At 44.7% G+C, this 21,242-nt stretch overlaps 1 pseudogene; it reads right to left on the bottom strand.

Moving 5' to 3' along the window:
* LOC141160822 (translation factor GUF1, mitochondrial-like) overlaps nucleotides 1-19,886 on the bottom strand; it is a 48,734-nt pseudogene extending 28,848 nt beyond the window's left edge.
* Between the last annotated feature and the right edge of the window lie 1,356 nt (nucleotides 19,887-21,242).

Genomic DNA, 21,242 nt, shown 5'->3' with positions numbered 1-21,242 from the left:
TGTATTGTTTGGCCCACTGGAGCCGTTTCTGCTTGTGTACAGTGGATAGAGGAGGTCGACAGGGTGGCTTACGCACAGCTGCAAACCTCTGAAGGACCCTGCATCTTGTTGTTGGGGGACGTTGGAGGCACCAGCAGCTTCAAAAACTTGTCTGCTGCTATGACAAGGCTTTTTTGCCGCCGCTCTTTTAACCTGACGTAATTGCCTGTAGGAAAGAGTCCTCAATTTTCCCTTATCAGCACGCACACGTGTGTACTGTAAATCAGCTACATACTTCTTGATTGTGCGATGATCATGATGAAGTGTCTTGGCAATGTTGTTTGTACTTGACCTAAACACTCCACAATTTGTTGCTTCTCAGCAGCCGACACATCCTTTTTCTTTCCCATTTTGGCAGAAAATGTAGGCTGCTTAATAATGTGGGACAGCCTTCTTAAGTAGTCTTGCCTTTCATTGGACACACCTGCCAAACTAATTAGCACAGGTGTCTGCAATTGCTTACAGTGATATAAAGAGCCCTGACACACATCACCATCAATAAGTTTAACTGACAAACAAAAAAATTCTTCCCTTATCACTCCTAAACACTTTTTGCATAATAATTTGGAACACAGTGTTCATGTGCTTTTCCACAAAACACCAGTGGTTCATGTAGTGAATCTTACAGTTCTAACTTGCCAACCATGGTCTGTATGGAGTTGTTCAATAAAGGGCCCAAAATTAAGATAACATAGACGGTAGAGGTCTCTATGAATACGAATTCCTAAGTATTTGATACCCTGTGAGGGCCAGGCAAAGGGAAAGTTGGACTGGATGGAATCCTGTATGGATTTGGGGAGGGATCGAGGGCCTCAGACTTCGCTGCATTGATTTTAAAATTTGACCATGTAACAAAGTGATCTATTTCAGCCATAACAGCAGGGATGGATATATGTGATTGAGTGATATATACTAGAACATCATCAGCAAATGCAGAGCACTTGTACTCGGTGCCTCCCACCTCAATCCACCTAATATTGGGGTTATGGCGAATTGATGAGAGCAGGTGCTCCGTCACTAGGATGTATAAGAGAGGGGACAGAGGACATCCCTGCCTTGTCCCATTGGTGATTATGAAAGGTGATGAAAATGTTCTGACGCGCCCCCTGGGCCTTGGGACACCCGGAGCCGGACCCTTTTTGGTGGATGCTGGGGGTTGTAGTCTCCGTGGCTGCGACCCGGTTCCGTTGCTCAGGGCGGTCAAACCAGTGGCGGAACTATTTATGTGGTCTTGATGTTTAAATGTCCGACTACGCCACCCGTGGATTGCGGTCAGAGTGAATCGCCGCTGCAGGGCAGACCGCTGAGGCTGGTGTTGTGGGTGCAGCAGAGCATAGTATAACTCCCCACGGGAGGAGTATAGCCTCAGGGCAGTGTATGCGGAGGATGGGGGTGATGGTGCAGGGCAGCAGCAGTAACGACACAGAGTCAGTGATGCAGTCCAGGGCCTTTACTCACAGTTTTTATTATCCAGACCACATCTGCAGGTAACGGCTGCCCACGTCGTACTGTGCTCACCAAGTGAGGGGCTCGGCCAACTCCCAGATAACTTTGGAGCGCTTCACAGGACCCCCTTTGTGTGTGCTTTCTCTGGCCTTTCTTACCCCACCAGTGACCACGCTTCTGTTCGGCTGCCTTGGGCTTCCTCTTGGTAAAATTGGCGCCAGTTTCCCTGACCCTATGTGGTGCCTTCCTAGCGGGTGTAGCGAGGGGTTGCGCCACATAAAATGTCACAGCCTCCAGTTTCTAGCTGAGGGTCGTTTCCCGCCTCCACTACTTTCTGGGACCGGTCTCCCCCTTTGGCCTGACCCCTCCACGCAGGTGGATTCGGGCGTGCGGTGGCGACTCGCCAGTCCGCACCCCTGGGATCCCCTCGTTCCTCGTTCCTGGAGCTTTCTCCGCTCCTCTTCCTTCCTTCTCCCTCTTCCAGGCCTGGGCCTCTGTTACTAGGCCAGCCTCCGGAGCAGAGCTCATGCAGAGCCCCTGCTCCCTGTCACTTCTGCTCAGACTTCTCTGCACTGAACTAAGATGGTGCCCACCTTTTATACTCCCTTCTCAATGCACCCAGGAACTGCTTACTCCCTGCTCCTGCACTACAGGGTTCCCCTTCCTCGGTGTTCCCTCCCCCCACTCCAGCCAGGGACAGGGACTGTCGTGCCCATCTCAGGGGCATATTGGTCGCCCTGCCCCACGGCAATGTGGTGTAATGCATGCAGGTGTCGGGGTCCTGATCCACACTCCATCCTTACCTGAGAGTGAGATATCACACCTCTGGGTGAGGTGCAATACCTCTGTAGCAACCGAGCCCTCGGGGTGCTACAGTTCCATTTATCTTCAGCCTAGGTGATGTATTGCGATACAGGGCTGTGATTTTGGCTATAAAAAGGTCCCCTAGACCCCTACCCCAAGCTTTTTAAGAGAATAATATATGGCGTGCCAGAAGACTCTATGGAATGCTTTCTCAGCATCCAACGAGAGTATCTAATTACAAATTTTTAACTGCATCTAGCCCAGGAAATACTTTGTGCCTAGTAGCAGTGTCTGCTAGTCAGCGGATTATCCCAGCTGTTAAGCAAGCTACACTACCTGTAGTTTGGACACTTAATTTTTTCAAAGGAAATGCTTCGGGCCCCCAGGATACTCAGTGAAGAGCATCGGGAGGCACCCCAAGGCACAGGGGCTGGGACTGACGGTAGGATGCCTTGCGGTGGACCGCCAAGCTCGATCCTTATAAAAGCTTTTTAACTGCAGAAGCTTTAGTGGACGCTATTGGAGCTGGAATTCCAGCAGCTGCTGGCATCAGACTTGCCCTCCAATAGATCCTTGTAAAAGGATTTAAAGTGTACTCATTCAAATTAGAGAGACAATTTAAATGAAAAAGCTTAGACCTGCCTCCACCGCAGGGGGGCTCGCTCAACCCACCAGCGGACAGGCACCAGTATTGGGAGAGGGGGGCTGGCCGTCAGGGTCCAACGCAGCTCTGGCACAAACACGGCGACACGGAGGTCGCACAGGCAGGAACGGACTGGCCATGTCGGCTTCGCACTTTTTTGGTTTTAGAAGGGCATGACATGCCTATATCTGTGTCTCCCCTCCTTTTACTCCTCCACCTCTTTTCTTTTCGCATGACTATATGTACTTGTCACTTTTCCATGTGTTAGTTGTGTCTTCTGAACAGTTTGTCAGCTTTTGGACACCTTTGAAGTGTTTTCTATGTGTTTTCTATGTGTTGCTATGTGTTTTTGTTTGCCTGCCATTGGTTTTAACGGTGTTCGAAGGTGTTCGTCGAACAGTTCGATGAACAGTTCGTCGAACATACGGGTGTTCGACGAACCGAACCGAACTCGAACACTACGGGGGTGGCTCAACACTAGTTAGCACATAGATGACAAAGCAAAGGCATGGAGGACATTATTATTATTTCTTTTTAAAGCACCATTAATTTGTGGGTGCTGGACTTGTGAACAGGGTTATATACATATAACAAGTAGACTGGTACAGAGAAGAGGACCCCGCCCTCAAGGGCTTATAAAATACAGGGCAATGGGGAAGTTGACAGAAGAACATTATACAGCAGTACGGAGCTGTGTAGCTGTGCATCCAGCTCTTATGTAAGGTAAAACACTTAAGAGGAAGCTCAGTCCTCATTTTCCTCAGTCTGTGTCTCACTCCTCCTTCCACTCTCCATAGAGTATAACGGGCAGCGTCACGACACCACAGTGAGCCTGCTGTCCGTCTTCTCTCAGCAAGTTAGATTTGAGTTATTTTTTTTTTTATGACAAGTTCAGGAGGTAGGGGGAGTGGATAAGTAAGCAGATTTCTCTGATCAGATATATTACAAGGTGTTTTGCTTTGTTTTTTAACAATCTCCTGTTCTATTGAGTTATGTAAAGCTGGTAGAAAATACAATTTCCTTTTATATCTTGTAAATTGTAAAGTTTAATATTTTATGATGAACACAGTGCATGTGATCTCCGTATCAACAAAAGCTTCCAGGCTCTCTGCAAAAACGTGAAGACCTATGGGCTTCTTGGCTCGATACTCCTGGCCTAGCACCACTGAGATTCACAAGGTTTAGGTTGCTAAACGCTGTCAAGATTGAGACCTTGGAACGGATTTGGTTTCTTGCTCTCCTTTCCCGATTATGTACACCCTGCTATGGTGTACGGTTTTATGTACTCTCATTTATTGCTGCTGGAGAAGGTAAACCTCATAAGCCCCTTATTCCTCGAAGAGTCCGAGACCACTAGAGGAGGCCCTAGGAGATTACCTTATGGGGCATTCTGATCTTTTTGTGATAATGTGCCTCAAACTTGACCAAATAGACTGTCAGTCTCTTGGAGTTGGAGTTGAGTAAGAAGAAAATGTAGAACAATCGTACCATCTTTCGACTATATAGATATATCTTGTTTTGGGAACAGCAAAGGCCGGGCGGAAGGGGTGAAGGCTTTGCATGGTTTTGTAGGTCTCGCCTTGCATATCCTGAAGATAAGGATTTTAAGTTGTCATAAAAATCAACCACAACTTCCTTCAATGGGAACAAATATTTCATCATGATCTGGTGTTCGTCTATGTAAAGAAAGCTCTTCTGCTCTGCTCACCGGGTCTGCGGAAACAAGCAATTGGCTTTATTGGAACGTAGTTCACATTGGCATCACGACTGCCATTCCTCATGGAGCCATAAACCAAGAGATCAGTCTTCTAAATGAAACAAAATGAATCCTTGTGGGTCCCAATGACTTATAATTGGTATATCCGGTCTTCGTTATTTCTACATACATTACCACTACCAAGGGGGTACATAGGAATCATGGGGCCCCATAGCAGAAGCTCTAATTGGGCCCCCCCCCCAAAAAAAAAATTTAAATAATTGTCGGGGTCACCAAAGATCAGATCTCACAACTTTCCATCCTTTACATAGTGATTTTCCTCCAGCTGAAGTCCTAGATCTCTCTTTCATTGCCCCATAAAGTGTGGTGCCAATAAAAGGGCCCCCCAAACACAGTATGAAACCCCCATGGTGAATTCCTCCACATGCACAGTATAATGACCCTACTGTACCCCACCTCAACTCCCAGGGTAAATTATGCTGAACCCAACACAGTATTATCCCCCAACTGTGAGCCGCTAGAGAGGATGGTACATAATAAGGGAGGGTGTTATACATAATAAAAGAGGAAACTATATAACTAAGGATGGCGCTATACATAATAAGTGAATACACTATATACTAAGGGACTGTGCTATACATAATAAGACTACATTCCTGTATCAGTGTGCAGTGTCGGTGTGCTGCCCTGTTTTACCGACGCATTGAGCATGTCCTATTCTAATCCTCAAAATCGGATCAGAACAGGACATTCTCTGACCCTCACAGATCTCATTCTCAGATCCATGATTTTCATGGATGTGTGAATGGATCTATAAAACTGTACGAGTCCGTGGACCAGCCGATAAAAAATCTGGCAGCACACAGGCATTTCACACAAATGTGAGAATGCAGCCTAAGGGATTTTACAGAGAACATTATCACTCCAAGTCACACAGTGCAGATACAGAATAATATTTACATCCAGGCACTTACCGCTGACGTCTCATCTGATCAGAGTCGGTTTCTGCTGCTTCTTCTCCATCTGGTCAGACCTTCATGTCGACATCCCCCAGCCACGACTCATCTTGTCACGATGATCTCCAGCCTAGAAAATAACAAGGTCACATATTGTATGCATACATGTGTCTCCCCTGCTCTGCGCCCCTGAATACAGATATGTACCCCCCCCATTAATATACTATTAGCCACTTAGTAATCAAAATATTAAGTGATAAGCAGCACTGTGCCCCCCATTAACTATAATCTTCACCAGCCAATAATATAAATTTTTCAGTCTCTGTGACTCTCCCCAATTAACTGTAAGGCTATGTGCACACAGAAAACATACAAGGCTTCACAGTACAAGCAAAGTGAAACCCCCATAATTGCTCTCTCCCAGCACCCCCATCATTGCTCTCTCCCACCACCTCCATCATTGCTCTCTCGCAGCACCCCCATCATTACTCTCTCCCAGCACCCCTGTCATTGCTCTGTCCCAGCACCCGCGTCATTGCTCTGTCCCAGCACCCTCATCGTTGCTCTCTCCCAGCACCCCCATCATTGCTCTGTCCCAGAACCCCCATCATTGCTCTCTCCCAGCACCCCTGACATTGCTCTCTCCCAGCACCCCATCATTGCTCTGTCCCAGCACCCCCATCGTTGCTCTGTCCCAGCACCCTCATCGTTGCTCTCTCCCAGCACCCCCATCATTGCTCTCTCCCAGCACCCCCATCATTTCCTCTCAGCACCCCCATCATTACTCTGTCCCAGCACCCACATCATTGCTCTCTCCCAGCCCCCCATCATTGCTCTCTCCCAGGCCCCCATCATTGCTCTCTCCCCACCCCATCATTGCTCTCTCCCAGCACGCCCATCATTGCTTTCTCCCAGCACCCCCATCATTGCTCTCTCCCACCACCCCCATCATTGCTCTCTCCCAGCACCCCCATCATTGCTCTCTCCCACCACCCCATCATTGCTCTCTCCCAGCACCCCCGTCATTGCTCTCTCCCAGAACCCCCGTCATTGCTCTCCCCTTCCACACCATCCCCATCATTGCTCTCCCCAGCCCTATCAGCCCCATTATTGCTCTTCCCAGCCCCATCATTCCTCTCCCCAGCCCCATCATTCCTCTCCCCAGCCCCATCATTGCTCTCCCCAGCCCCATCAGCCTCATTATTGGTCTTCCCAGCCCCATCATTCCTCTTCCTAGCCCCATCAGCCCCATTATTGCTCTTCCCAGACCCATCAGCCCCATAATTCTTCTCCCCAGTCCCATCATTGCTCTCCCAAGCCCCATCAGCCCCATCATTGCTCTCCCCAGCCCCATCAGCCCCATTATTGCTCTTCCCAGCCCCATCAGCCCCATTATTGCTCTCCCCAGCCCCATCAGCCCCTTTATTGCTCTCCCCAACCCCATCCGCCCCATCATTCCTCTTCCCGGCCATATCAGCCCCATCATTCCTCTCCCCGGCCACATCAGCCCTATTATTGCTCTCCCCAGCCCCATTATTCCTCTCCCCAGCCCCATCAGCCCCATTATTGCTCTCCCCAGCTCCATCATCCCATCATTCCTCTCCCCAGCCCCATCAACGCCATTATTCCTCTCCCCAGCCCCATCAGCCCCATCATTGCTCTCCCCAGCCCTATCATTGCTCTCTCCAGCCCCATCAGCCCCAATATTGCTGTCCCCAGCCCCACCATCCCATTATTCCTCTTCCCAGCCCCATCAGCGCCATTATTGCTCTTCCCGGCCCCATCATTCCTCTTCTCAAACCTATCAGCCCCATCATTCCTCTCCCTGGCCCCATCAGCCCCCTTATTGCTCTCCCCAGCCCCATCATTCCTCTCCCCAGCCCCATCATTCCTCTCCCCAGCCCCATTATTGCTCTCCCCAGGCCCATTATTGCTCTCCCCAGCCCCATCATTGTTCTCCCCAGCCCCATCATTGCTCTCCCCAGCCCCATCATTGCTCTCCCCAGCCTCATCATCCCATCATTCCTCTCCCCAGCCCCAACAACTCCATTATTCCTCTCCCCAGCCCCATCAGCCCCATTATTGCTCACCCCAGCCCCACCATCCCATAATTGCTCTCCCCAGCCCTACCATCCCCATCATTGCTCTCCCCAACCCCATCATTCCTCTCCCCAGCCCCATCATTGCTCTCCCTAGCCCCACCATACCATTATTCCTCTCCCCAGCCCCATCAACCCCATTATTCCTCTCCCCAGTCCCATTATTGCTCTTCCCAGCCCCATCAGTCCCATTATTCCTCTCCCCAGCCCCATCATTCCTCTCCCCAGCCCCATCAGCCCCATTATTGCTCTCCCCAGCCCCATCAGCCCTCTCCCCAGCCCCAATATTTCTCTCCCCAGCCCCATCATTCCTCTCCCCAGTCCCATCAGCCCCATTATTGCTCTTCCCAGCCCCATCATTCCTCTCCCCAGCCCCATCAGCCCCATTATTGCTCTCCCCAGCCCCACCATCCCATCATTGCTCTCCCCCACCTCCCCTCCCCAGCATTTCAGTAAAAAAAAACGAAAAAAAAAACAACTTACTTCAGCTCGCTCCCCTCCAGCATCCTCCTGGTTGCCGGCAGCTTTCTTCCTGACCTAGGCGCGCTGCATGATGACGTCATCAAGCTGCATGCACCTGGGTCAGGGAGGAAGCAGAGGATGAACCCTCCAGCTCCGCTGCTATTCTCCTCCTGACAGCAGCGGAGCTGCAAGGATCGCTCACTGACTGCCACGTGCAGGGAGCAGCAGGACCTTGCGGGCCCCTTGGTGCAGCTGCATGGTGGGGACCCGGTGCAGCTGCACTGGCGGTGGTATGTCCACCCCTGGACTGCTATGGGGCCCCCCCGGCTCACGGGCCCCATAGCAGTCGCGTGGTCTGCCGCCATTGGCGGTACGCCACTGACCGCTACATTAAAAGGGAGTGGAAACCTGATATAATGGAGGGTGTCAGAAACCAAATTGCCTGCTACGTGTCTCTGCTCCACTTGGCTCCTACATTAGTTTTGCTACATCTACTCCAAAATAGGGTGACATTTCCTATAATCTGCCGTCCTTGTATAATACGGGGTTATCTAGGACTTTGATAGATCAGGGGGCTTCTTACACTCGGCACCCCACTGATCCATTGTTTGCAGCTCACATGGCACCCAAAAGTGAACAGTGTATGGAGTCAGGACACCACGTAGTGGACATTCTCAGGTACTACAGCTCAGCTCCCATTGAAGTAAATAAGAGCAGAGCTGCAGAACCTGATAACGGTCTCTACACAATGTACAGAGCTTAGGTGTTCCACCTCCGTATACTGTGCACACCCAGCTGCCGGGGGAGCTGCTGCGGACCTCCACCCATCCAAAGGTTAAGTCATCAATATCTAAGTCTTGGACAACCCCTTTAACATATGGAGAGTTTAAGATAACACATATAATGTGTTTGCAAAATTAATGTTTATGATATAATTTCCCAATAATATCACCTCAAATCTTTGTGATCCAATGGTCACTGACCTGACACAGTGACATGATCTTTCCAAGATAGTCATCTGGTGAAATAATTGTACCCAAAATCATAGCTTCAAGATATTCCTTTACTACAGATTTGTCAGGAAATTCAGATGGATTTACAATAGTAATCTCCGATTCTCCATATTCCTAAAGGAATAATGTGGAAAATTAGATGGGATCATACAATTGGAGCCGATCTGCAGAACCCGGCAGTGACTAGTGACCAGCGTGCTGGAGCGGTGTGGATCCATCTGGCCACCGCTGCACACAGCAGATTGTTGGTGATGCCAGTTGTTGGGACTTCCACCGATCTGACATTGATAACCAGTGCTGGGATTAGGTCATTAATGTTACAGTAGCAGAAAACCACTTTAACTGCAAATACTGAACAAAAAATGTCAACATCTCAACATCAAAGTCCAATTTTACTGATTTTGTTTCCCCCAGAAGTAATGAAACACCCTGATAGTTAGTTTTGGCGTATGGCACAACAAATCAGAGTGGCCCACAATACAGCGCAGAGTGGTTACGTTTTGCAGCCTATGATCCACCAGATCCATGTATAAGGCATTACTGCATCATGGAAGCCATAGACAGAAAGTACCTTAATCAGCTTTGGAGAGGACAGCACAGCCTTGTATGGGACTGTAGGGGACGTCATTATGACAGATGCATTGTATTCCTGTTCCAGTCTCTGGTTAAACACCTCCATGTGTAAAAGCCCCAGGAAGCCCAACCTGTGCAGGACATGAACGTTAGTTATAATTTATATAGAGAGGCAAATATACCAAAAGTGTTAATAAAATGGGAAACTACTTAGTGCTCGATAGGGATCCACCACTCTAATAGAAATTGGTCTGGAAAATACCAGTAACGCGGTGTCCATCATAACAGAGAAACACCAGGCTATTTGCACTGCCTACTATACACAAGGCAGGTCGTAGAATGGACTACAAACCAGTTCAAGACCAGATCATTTCTGATCATCACCAGGCATAATTTTTCTTTTTCGTACATGGGATTTTAAGATCTCTAAAAATGTCTCTGGTTCAGTCATCCAAATAACTTTTGTCTTCATTTTGTCATTACTGAATTCCCCTGTAACTGGGGCTTATATGCCAGGCCCAGTTACAGGGGAATTCAGTAATAAAACATGACAAAATTCAACTTCCTGCAAACTGCTGAGTCAATCTGGGGCTAACCAAGCAACGCATGCTGCCAGCAACCGGTACTCACATGATCACCGTCATAGCTTCCTAAACTATAGCACTTGTTTAGGAAACAATCAGGAAGGCAGAGGTGATAATAAACCATTTCTGACTTCTCTATGGGAAGTCCAGCAGGCTCATGTGTACATGTACATGTGTATTGATGAGGATATGAGGATTCAGATCTACACAATACTGTACTGATGACAATCCTACCTATGGAATTGCAGGATAATATGTCACAAACATATCTGGATAAGCTGGAGGTTTGGGCCGAGAAGTGACAAATGTGATTTAACAATGAAAAATACATTTTCACTAGTCAGACTCCATATGGAACATGGTGCACAGATTTGGCCACCAGTGTGCAAGAAAGACAAAGCCGAAGTCTAGCAAGTACAAGGTGGGAAATTAAAGTAAAGATGGAATAGGTGGACTGCAATACAAGGAAAGAGTAATACAATTAATTATTAGTTAAAATTATTAATTATTATTAAATTATTAGTTAAAAAGAAATGCTAAGGAGTGACCTAGTGTAATATATTCAGTACCGTATCTATAACAAAAGGGCCAAGACCAGGATTCTTTACTGTAAGAGCGTGAGACTGTGCAACTCTCTGCGTGATACAATGCTGAATTCACTAGGGGACTAGATACCATTCGTGAGTATAATATACAAGTGGTTAACACATTACCAAGATGAATTGTTGAGCCAGTGGTTTGTTCTGCCAAAAATTGGCCTTTACCTTGTAACGTTTTTTTGCTTTCCTCCTGATCATTGTTACAGAAGAATTTTCTGAGCTGAAGATGGTTTTTTTCAGCCTTACACACTAAATCAATAATTACCTTTCACAAATGACCCCTTTTCAGAAATTAAAGTTATTGAAATGTCTATCTAATGCTCAATTAATCGGCCAGTAGGTGATAACTGTGCTCTTATGATCACTGTAGGACACATTAATGCCCGCATGGTATATTTTCATCATAAGTATAGGAAATGACTGAAATAAAATATATAGTGATATAAAATAAGTCAGATAATGGCAGTAGTAGACGCACCTCCAGCCAGCACCCAGAGCTGCACTGCTGTCCCAACTAACAGACCCACTTGAATCGTCCAAGGTCAGCTTTTCCAGCGCACTCTTCAAATTGCTGTATTCGGATTGGTCAACTGGAAACACTCCTGGAACAGAAAGCTAAAAGAAACCAGTAGGGTATGTTCCCACAATATTCTGAAGTGGATTCTGCTCCAAAAACCACATTTAGGGGATGTTCACACTGAGTTTTTTGACTGCTTCAGAAAAAGAAGGGGCCGATTCATCCAGCAGTTTACGTTTGTTTTCTAGTGTAAAATTGCTTAAAATTTTGTGTGTTTTTTCGCCCGTCTAGGACCACTTTGCCAAGTTTTTGAAAAGTGGTCAGAACTCAACTGGGAGTGGGTATGGCCACTCAATAAATGCACATAAAAAAATCCACATCAAAATACTGTGTGTGAACTTACCCCAAGGGTGTGTGCACATGGCGTCTTTTTCAGCCTAGAATCTGCCAGATAAAGCACCCCATAATATGAACATAATGCACAGCAATGTCAAAGCAACATTGCTGTGCACATCTTCTGTCTTATGTCTTTTAACCACTTTAGGATTCGGAAACTGAAGTGGTTAAAATAAGGAACAGGTTCATTCTTTGAGCGTCTTTCGCTAGGAAGCCGCCTGCTCTCTATAGTTACCAGTATAAAGTGAAAAAGCTGCAAAGCCGCTGGAAAAGACACCTCAGGAAAACGACCGTCGCGGTCTTCCTGAAGCGTTTTTGTCTGGGAAATCTATGTGGCGGTGCCGAAATCTAAGAGACGCCGTGTGCACATAGCTTAAAATGGTTTTCCAAAAAGTCAGGAAACAGCAGGAAAGGTGTTCAATTCAAAATCCCTATTCTCTCCTCTTTGTTCCCCCCATGGCTCCATCACTATTGCTCCGGTAGTCCGCACTGGTCTCCGCTTACTTCCTGCAGACTTTCCGTACATCATTCATGTGACTAAGGTACTGGCTTCAGCAGTGAAGCCGACATCTCCAGCACATGACCTTTAAGGCTCCCGATTATCTTAAAGAGTAACCCTCGTTTTAATTGTTATTTCATGAATCAATAGTACACATGAAATTAAACAACATTGTAATTTTCTTCATTCTCTGCCAAAATGTATCATTCATTATGAAACTCTGAGGTAAAATCTGTATTCAGTGAAGACACTTTCCCATTACTGAGATAGGAGATGGCAGCTGCTACTGATACAATTCTATGTGGGCAGGAAGAGGGAGGAGCTTGAGACAGCTTTTCCCCCTTATCAGAAGCAGCTGCCATCTCCTATCTCAGTAATGGGAAAGTCTGTCTTCACTGAATACAAATTTAAATCCTCAGAATTGAGACTTGATGATGACTGATCAATTTTAGCAAATATAGAAGCAAATTTCTTTGATAAGATATATTACAAAGTTTCTTATTTTCATGTAAACTATTGATTTATGAAATAAAAATTAAAACGATGGATACACTTTAACCACTTTACCCCCGAGGGTGGTTTGCACGTTAATGACCAGGCCAATTTTTACAATTCTGACCACTGTCACTTTATGAGGTAATTTCTCTGGAACGCTTCAACGGATCCCGCTGATTCTGAGATTGTTTTCTCGTGACATATTGTACTTCATGATAGTGGTAAAATTTCTTCGATATCACTTGCGTTTATTTGTGAAAAAATCGGAAATTTGGTGAAAATTTTGAAAATTTTGCAATTTTCCAAATTTTAATTTTTATGCACTTAAATCAGAGAGATATGTTACACAAAATAGTTAATAAATAACATTTCTCACATGTCTACTTTACATCAGCACAATTTTGAAACAAAATTTTTTTTTTAGTAGGGAGATATAAGGGTTAAAAGTTGACCAGTGATTTCTCATTTTAACAACAAAATTTACAAAACCATTTTTTTTAGAGACCACATCACATTTGACGTGACCTTGAGGGGCCTTTATGACAGAAAAGACCCAAAAGTGACACCATTTTAAAAACTGCACCCCTCAGGGTCATCAAAACCACATTCAAGAAGTTTATTAACCCTTCAGGTGCTTCACAGGAATTTTTGGAAATTGGAAGAAAAAAATCAATATTTAACTTTTTTTCACAAAAATGTTACTTTGGCTATGCGCCCACGATGCAGAAATGCTCAGGATTTTTCCTGAGCGTTTCTGCATCTCCCTGGCAGAAAAAAACGCATGCGGATTGCACTTGCGTTTTCCTGCCAGGGACATGCGGAAGTAAAGCGTTCTTCACTTGCATTTCCGTATGCGGGTTGACAAGCGCTTTCCAAGCGATTTTAGCATCACTTGGAAAGTGCTTGTCATCTTGGTCACAGTATATAAACCCACGCAAACGGCATGGATTTATATACTGTGACCGAAAGAATGGTAAAAAATAAAAAATAAATCTATACTTACCCTCTGATGGCCCCCGGTGTCTTGCTGCGCTCATCCTGGCTGCCGGCAGCGGTACACTGAAGGACCTGTCGACATCAGCGTCGCGTGACCCGTCACATGACTATGACGTCAGCGCAGGTCCTTCAGTGTACCGCGATCTGTCGGCATGAGAGGAGGAGTGCAGCTGGGGCCGTCAGAAAGTAAATATAATCTTTATTTTTTATTTTATTCTTTTTTTTACAGTTTCTATGATACCCGGGTCCGGAGGAGAGTCACCTCTCCTCTAGACCTGGGTACCATCCGCACATTAGAACGCATGCATTCCGCATGTCCTTATCTAGTGAAGCGGAATGCATGCGTTCTAATGCAAGTCAATGGCGGCGAAAACGCAGCACTTCCACAAAATAATTGGTAGTGCTGCGTTTTTTTCCGCAATGATAATCCGCAGCGGAAATGTCCGCAGCATGTGCACAGCACATGCGGATTATCATTGGGGAACATGGCAGGCCTTCTACCATGCGTTTTTTATGTGTTTCTGCAGCATTTTTGCCGCTGCGGAAACGCTTAAAAAACGCATTGTGGGCACACAGCCTTAGACCCAAATTTTTTTATTTTTGCAGGGGTAACAGGAAAAAATGGACCCCAAAATTTGTTGTGCAATTTCCCATGAGCACGCAGATACCCCATATCTGAGGAAAAAACACTGTTTGGGCGCACGGCAGGGTTCGGAAGGGAAGGAGCGCCATTTGACTTTTTGAATGTAAAATTTGCTTGAATAATTAGCGGACACCATGTTACGTTTGCAGAGCCCCTGATGTGCCTAAACAGTGGAAACCCCCCACAAGTGATCCCATTTTGGAAACTAGACCCCTTAGGGAACTTATCTAGATGTGTGATGAGCACCCTGAACCCTCAGGTGCTTTACAGAAGTTTATAACATTGAGCAGTAAAAATAAAATTTTCACATTTTTCCAACAAAAATGTTTTTCATCCCCCAATTTTGCATTTTCATAAGGGTAACAGGAGAAATTGCACCATGCAATTTGTTGTGCAATTTCTCCTGAGTAAGCTGATACCCAATATGTGGGGGAAAACCACTGTTTGGGTGCACGGCAGGGCTCAGAGGGGAAGGAGCGCCATTTGACTTTTTGATTTGTAAAATTTGCGTTTGTGGAGTCCCTGATGTGCCTAAATAGTGGAAACCACCCCCTCCCTTTCCCCAGTGACTCCCTTTTGGAAACTATACCCCTCCAGGATTTTATCAAGGGGTATAGTGAACATTTTGAACCCAGAAGTACGACACAGAATTTGATAACATTAGGTCATCATATTGAATAAGTTGTCATAAGTCTTGAGTGCAAGTGCTTGCTACTTGAGTTTTCATCAGGTACTCGGGTATGCACCAAGTATCGCGGGTGCTCAAGTGACATGCTCGAGTCCCTGCCCCGCATGTTTCACGGTTATTAGACACCCAAAAAAAAAACATGCGGGGATAGCTCGTGCATCATGCTCGGGCAATCCCCGCGAGGTTTTTTTAGCTGTATAACAGCTGCAAAACATTTGGGGCGGAGACTCAAGCATGACACTCGCGCACCCGCCATACTCGGTGCATAAGCAAGCACCCGATGCAAACTCAAGTAGCGAGCACTTGCACTCACTAGTCGCCATATCGTCATCATTTTTTTTTCTTTATTTCTGAAAAAATCCCAACCCCAACCCAAACCCTAGCACAACCCTAACCCTAGCACAACCCTAACCCTAGCACAACCCTAACCCTAAAGTTTATTTTTTACGCCGTTCCTCGTGCAGTATAAGTGATTAGACGTCTTTATTCTTTGGGTCGGTGCGATTACAGCGATGCAAGATTCATATCGGGTTCTTATGATTGACAGCTGTCACACAATAAAAGACGCATTTTTTTGCAAAGACTAGTTTTTGCATCGCCATATTTTGAGAGCTATAATTTTTCCATATTTCGGCTGACAGAGTCATGTGATGGCTTGTTTTTTGTGGGACAAGTTGACGTTTTTATTGGTACCATTTTCGGGCATGTGACATTTTTTGATCGCTTTCTATTCCGATTTTTAGAAGGCAGAATAAATAAAAACCAACAATTCAGGAATTATTTTTTGTTTTTTGTTTTTAATGTCGTTCTGCATCTGGTAAAATTGATAAGGCAGCTTTATTCTTCGGGTCAGTACATTTACAGCGGTACTGCATTTATATATTTTTTTTAGATTTTGGCGCTTTTACACAATAAAAGCTATTTTATAGAAAAAAATAATTGTTTTTGCATAGCTTTATTCTGAGAGCTATAACTTTTTTATTTTTCGGTTGTTGGAGCTGTATGGCAGCTTGTTTTTTGCGGGACAAGATGACGTTTTCAGTGGTACAATTTTTATTTACATTCGTCTTTTTGATTCCATTTTTTGTTTGGCGGTATGATGATAAAACATCGCTTTATGTTTCGTTTTTTTGGGTTTTTTTACCATGTTCACTAAAGGGGTTAACTAGCAGGACAGCTCAGGTCGTTCCGGACGCGGCAATACCAAATATGTGTACTTTTATTGGTTTATTTTTTTTTCCCATAAGATTATTTATTTATGGGTACAATATATTTTTATTTTTATTTTATTATTTTTTTCATTTTTTAAAAAAATATTTTTACAATTTTTTTTTTTTACTTTCTGACATTTTTATTGTTTCACATTGTCCCACTATGGGACTTTCACTTTTTGTAGCCTGATCGCCTGCATGGCATAGAGAGCAGCAGCTCCCTATACCATGCAGCCTGTCAGCGCTGCACAGGGAGAAGTTACTTTGGTCGTGCACTGCGCATGACCAAAGCAACTTCCTGCCTCCTGGTGACCCGGATGTTGTCATGATGACGTCGGGTCACCATGGCAACATCCGGCACTGGACTCAGACGCCCCTGGACGCCAGCAGAGAAGGCAAGTATAGCGCTTACCTCCTCTTGTCACCGGAATGCTTCGATCGATTTTGATCACAGCATTTCGGGGGTTAATGTGCCGGGAGCGGTGCGGGACTACTCCCTGCACATAGCACAGGGTGTCAGCTGAAGGCGAAAGGGCGTCGTCGGGGTTTACAACGGCATATCCCCCCAGGCTATTTCTTTCTTTTGCAAACATTATGTAAGTAACCCTTGGAAAAAAAAAAAAAAAGTCTCTACTCTAATGCATCCGCCTTACAGGTTTAACTTCACTACTTGAGTGAATAGGCTGCATAGAGTATATATATTATTGTATTTGTCTGCACTGCCTTGAATTCTACTTATATGTACACTTTTTTGCACTTTTTCTGCTTACTAAATGTGTATATGTGCACATTGGCACTTTAATTATTGAAGGCTTCCTTAAATGTGTATACACACTTTGTTCAGCAACTATAGCACTTTACTAAAAAGGCATGTGCAATATTAGTTACAGATGTAATATACTATTATTTTAAATAGGGTGTTGATTGAATTTTTTGTAATAGCCAAGAGGGATGTATGTTTGTTGTGGGCTGTTTTGAAGGTTCCTGTTTTTTAACTTCTACTAGTATTTTTAAAAAATATTGAAATAAATTATTTATTTTACGAGTCTTTTCTCTTTTTGCTTCCTTATAACCGTGGGTTTATAGCCTGAGGTTTTTGTGTTGATAAATTTTGATTGGAGGTAATAATCTTTTTGACCTTTTTGGGATAACATAGCACAGGGTGTCAGCTGTAACAATCAGCTGACCCCCGGCGGCAATCTCGCCCGCACCGCTTGTGTGCGGGCGAAATCGCCAGGGAGTATTAATACGTATCAGGCCCATAAGGCCCAGGGCACAGATACGTACTAATATGCCCTGGGTCAGAAAGGGGTTAAGTGTCCATATGAATGATATACTGGATGTGGTCACTGCAGGAAGTGAGCAGGGACCGTGAGAGCCGCAATTTTCAAAGGGCAGAGATTGAGAAGGTCTTTTATTTTTTTATTCCATATGTAATCATTCCTAGATTCCCATCTCTCTGCTATATTTATTACAAATCGCAGAAAACCCATTTGATGTTAATTGTTTGGGCTTTTTTCATGCGCCGAGCATCACTCACGAGGAAAACAAGCTTCAAAGAACAAATGAGAGGAGACAGTCCATGCATTATGTATCACGGTGGCGTGTCATTACCAACCCCCTTGCTGCAGCACTCCCTAAATTCCCGACAATGTAGCAAAAACCTTGCCCACACGTCACGGCTCTGAGCTGACTAGTCCTGGTGTATCGTGAGGTTCCTTCCTTACATCTCTCCTCAATTATCTCGGCTTCTGTAAAATAGGCTGAGTCTAATGGGATGAAAAATGCGGCTGCAGAATAAATGTTCTCTGGCATTTATCTACTCTGTGATCACCGTTCCTAATCCAATCGTGGAGGCGTTCCTGGCCGTTACAAGGAATTAGAAGCATTACTAAAGTGTGATAGGCGAGGGTACAGCGCCTGTGCCTGTCATGGATTCTCAATAGAGGTGGCTGGGAATGGTCGCTCTCCACTGAAATGATCGGGAGGTGCACATACTTCCCACGAGAAAGCACTTGAATTGTCAAGGTCAATCTATTCTATAGCTGTAACTTTAGCCTTAAAGGAATTGATACTGTGGGTTACATCTGGTGCCTGGGGGGCAGTGTTTGGTATACTCTGTGTCCCTCTGAAGAAGCTATAAAAGTGAAACGCGTGTTTAGGAGAGTGGCAGGCACATAATGGGTAAGGCTCTCCTCAATACTGGCACTCAGGCACAAAATATGTAGAATTCACACTACACTAGGGATGAGCAAACCCCGTGGATTTTCGTTTTCAACCAAACTTTAGTCCAAAGTTCGGTTCGGGTACCAGAACTTGAACCCGAACCCCATAGAAGTCAATGGAGACACAAACTTTGCTGCTGTAAAATGGTCGTAGTAAGGGCTAGGGGTCTCTCTTTCTTAAAACGAACTTGTGAGTGTTCGGAGTTCAGCATTGGACACTAGGTGTCCGGTATGAATCCCAAACTTTACAGTTCGGGTTCGCTCATCTCTACACAACACTCATTATACTGTTGTACTAATAGATTACACGTATAGTCCATGTGATTGACTATACATTCATTGTTGAGGACGCTCTTGCAGATGTGTCTAATCTCTGATGTCACTCCATCTGGAGGCTGAATCTTGAACTAAGTGCTCTTGTAATACAGGGTTTAATACTACGCTAATAAAATATATACTGTATACTGTACAATAGCTTTATGACCCCGTTACACAGTTTTTGAGCACTTGAGCTGAAGTTCTTCAAGCTCAATTGGTGTTTTGCATAGTCTGAGGGGGCTATAGGTGTAATTCTGCTTAGATTTTGACTTCGATGTGTGTTGCCGTTACATTGGCATAATACTTTGTTCCATGTACAATATTATGTAGAACAGTCAGAGTTTTGATTCTAAATGGACTGTAGATAAAACAGTAGGTCCTGGAACAGTACCAATACACATGCTCTGTAACTAGCCATCCACTCTTTTGGAGTGGACGATTCCTCATTATCAGCATTCTGTCAGCACTATAGGTCCTGGGACATCCTTTCTCTCATTACTCAGCATGCATTGCTTCTGCCATTGCTTAATGAGATGCCTACAATTAACTGAAAGGCTGCATCTCTGTTATGCCTGCATATACAGTTTGACAGGCAGGAGCAGAGAGACAAAGGCCAAGCCCCACTTCCAGTAATCCATATAGGGGGGTTTCTGCTGCTAGAGACAAATTACACTTGGACAGAAGGGAGACCCTAGCGGCCGACACTTATGTTATCTAACCCCTGAAAAGTAACTCCAACTTAATTGAACTTCATAAAGGGATTTTGCACATTATCTATCGAATAAGATCAAGTACAGCGACCATTTAATTTGTATTAGGGTTCAACTCACCTGCAAACACCATGGGTTTCGCAGGCTTAAAGCCAGGCAGAGGCTCCACTGGCTGCTTCAGTAAATGCACAGTGTCTCTTATTTGTGCTTCCTGTACGTCATTCATCCCAGCGATTAGATAACCTACTTGCTCAGCATATCTAGGAAACAATGAGAGTAATATAACATCACAATTAGTGCAGATTCAAATTCTACATTGAATATCAGGTACAAATCTACCATAAAAGAAGGTAGCAACGGCTCTGGGACCCAGCACTGCATGTGTTCACTACAGCTATATACAGCTGGCACTAGAGGGCGCTCACTGGAGACAGACTTCTACTGCTGCGGTTGGGTCCAATACTAGCTGTACATAATCACATGTCAACAGCTCCCCCTGGTGGTGGCTGCATGCAGCAAAATAGTATTTCATCAAGTTACATTCATTTAAGTCAGAAATGCTGTGAGATTAGTCAACACTGAATTTTGGATCTAAAACTAATTTGGATCCATCAACATATTTGTTGATAACTTCCCAGAGCCTAAATACCACATCAGAGAGCTCTACTAATCGCACTGTAACAAGCTGAGAACCATCGTGCGGCCACAACATATTTGTATTGAATGGCAATAAAAACACAAAATTGTATTTTAATTTTCAGAACTTTCCATAACACAATATTGACATTTTATTTGCTTTAATAACAGAATCCCCTTTTCGCTCTGCACTCTCCTGGGCACCAAACATACATGTATTTTCATAGAAAGCTGCACCGACAGGAGCGTCACTACTGGACGCAGGATTAGAGTGCCATCTAGTGGCACTAAAAGAATATTCCTAGTGTGCTAAAATGTCTATTATATCCTGCACAGGGTCATACACAATTTGAAATGCTTTGGATATTGGAAAAAATTACTTTAAAAAAATGATGAAAAAACCCTTTTAAAAAGGCACAGAATGCCATAAGAAAAAAGAACAAAGAGAAGAAGTGGTGCTGAGATGGGCCGGCTGCAGTTTATGCAGATCCTTGGGTGACAAAGTGCATGTGGGATAATCGTCACTTTTACAATTTTTTTAATCTCTTTTTTTTCCAGTAGATTTGCTGTATCTGGGCTTTTTTTTGCAGTTAGAGCTGTAGTTTTTATAAGTATTTTCTGATCTCTTTTTATTACTTTTCTTGGTGAGGCAAAGTGAACAAAAAAAAATCCAGAGATTCTGCCGTTTCATCTTTTTCATTCCATCACCCACACGATTGGATTTATACAAGATATTTTTTTTACTTTTAACACAAACAGATGTGGAGAAGCCAAAAATGATGTAACGGGAGAATTTAACTTTGCAGGCTCAGGTCGCCGAAAACATACAATCGCTTTACCGCTACAGTGTAGAGTAAAATTACCAATCTGATATTAAATCCGGATATGGAATGGGCTTCATAATTGTACAATCATGGAAGACATGGAGGCCTTCAGTAGGATCCTTGGCTGTCAAGACAATGCCATTGCCACA

This window comes from Phyllobates terribilis, unplaced genomic scaffold (assembly GCF_046119375.1).
Source record: "Phyllobates terribilis strain yellow unplaced genomic scaffold, ASM4611937v1 Scaffold_9__5_contigs__length_417890890, whole genome shotgun sequence".
Lineage (NCBI taxonomy): Eukaryota > Metazoa > Chordata > Amphibia > Anura > Dendrobatidae > Phyllobates > Phyllobates terribilis.
Note: the sequence above shows the minus strand (reverse complement) of the source record. Positions and strands in the feature narration are given on the sequence as shown.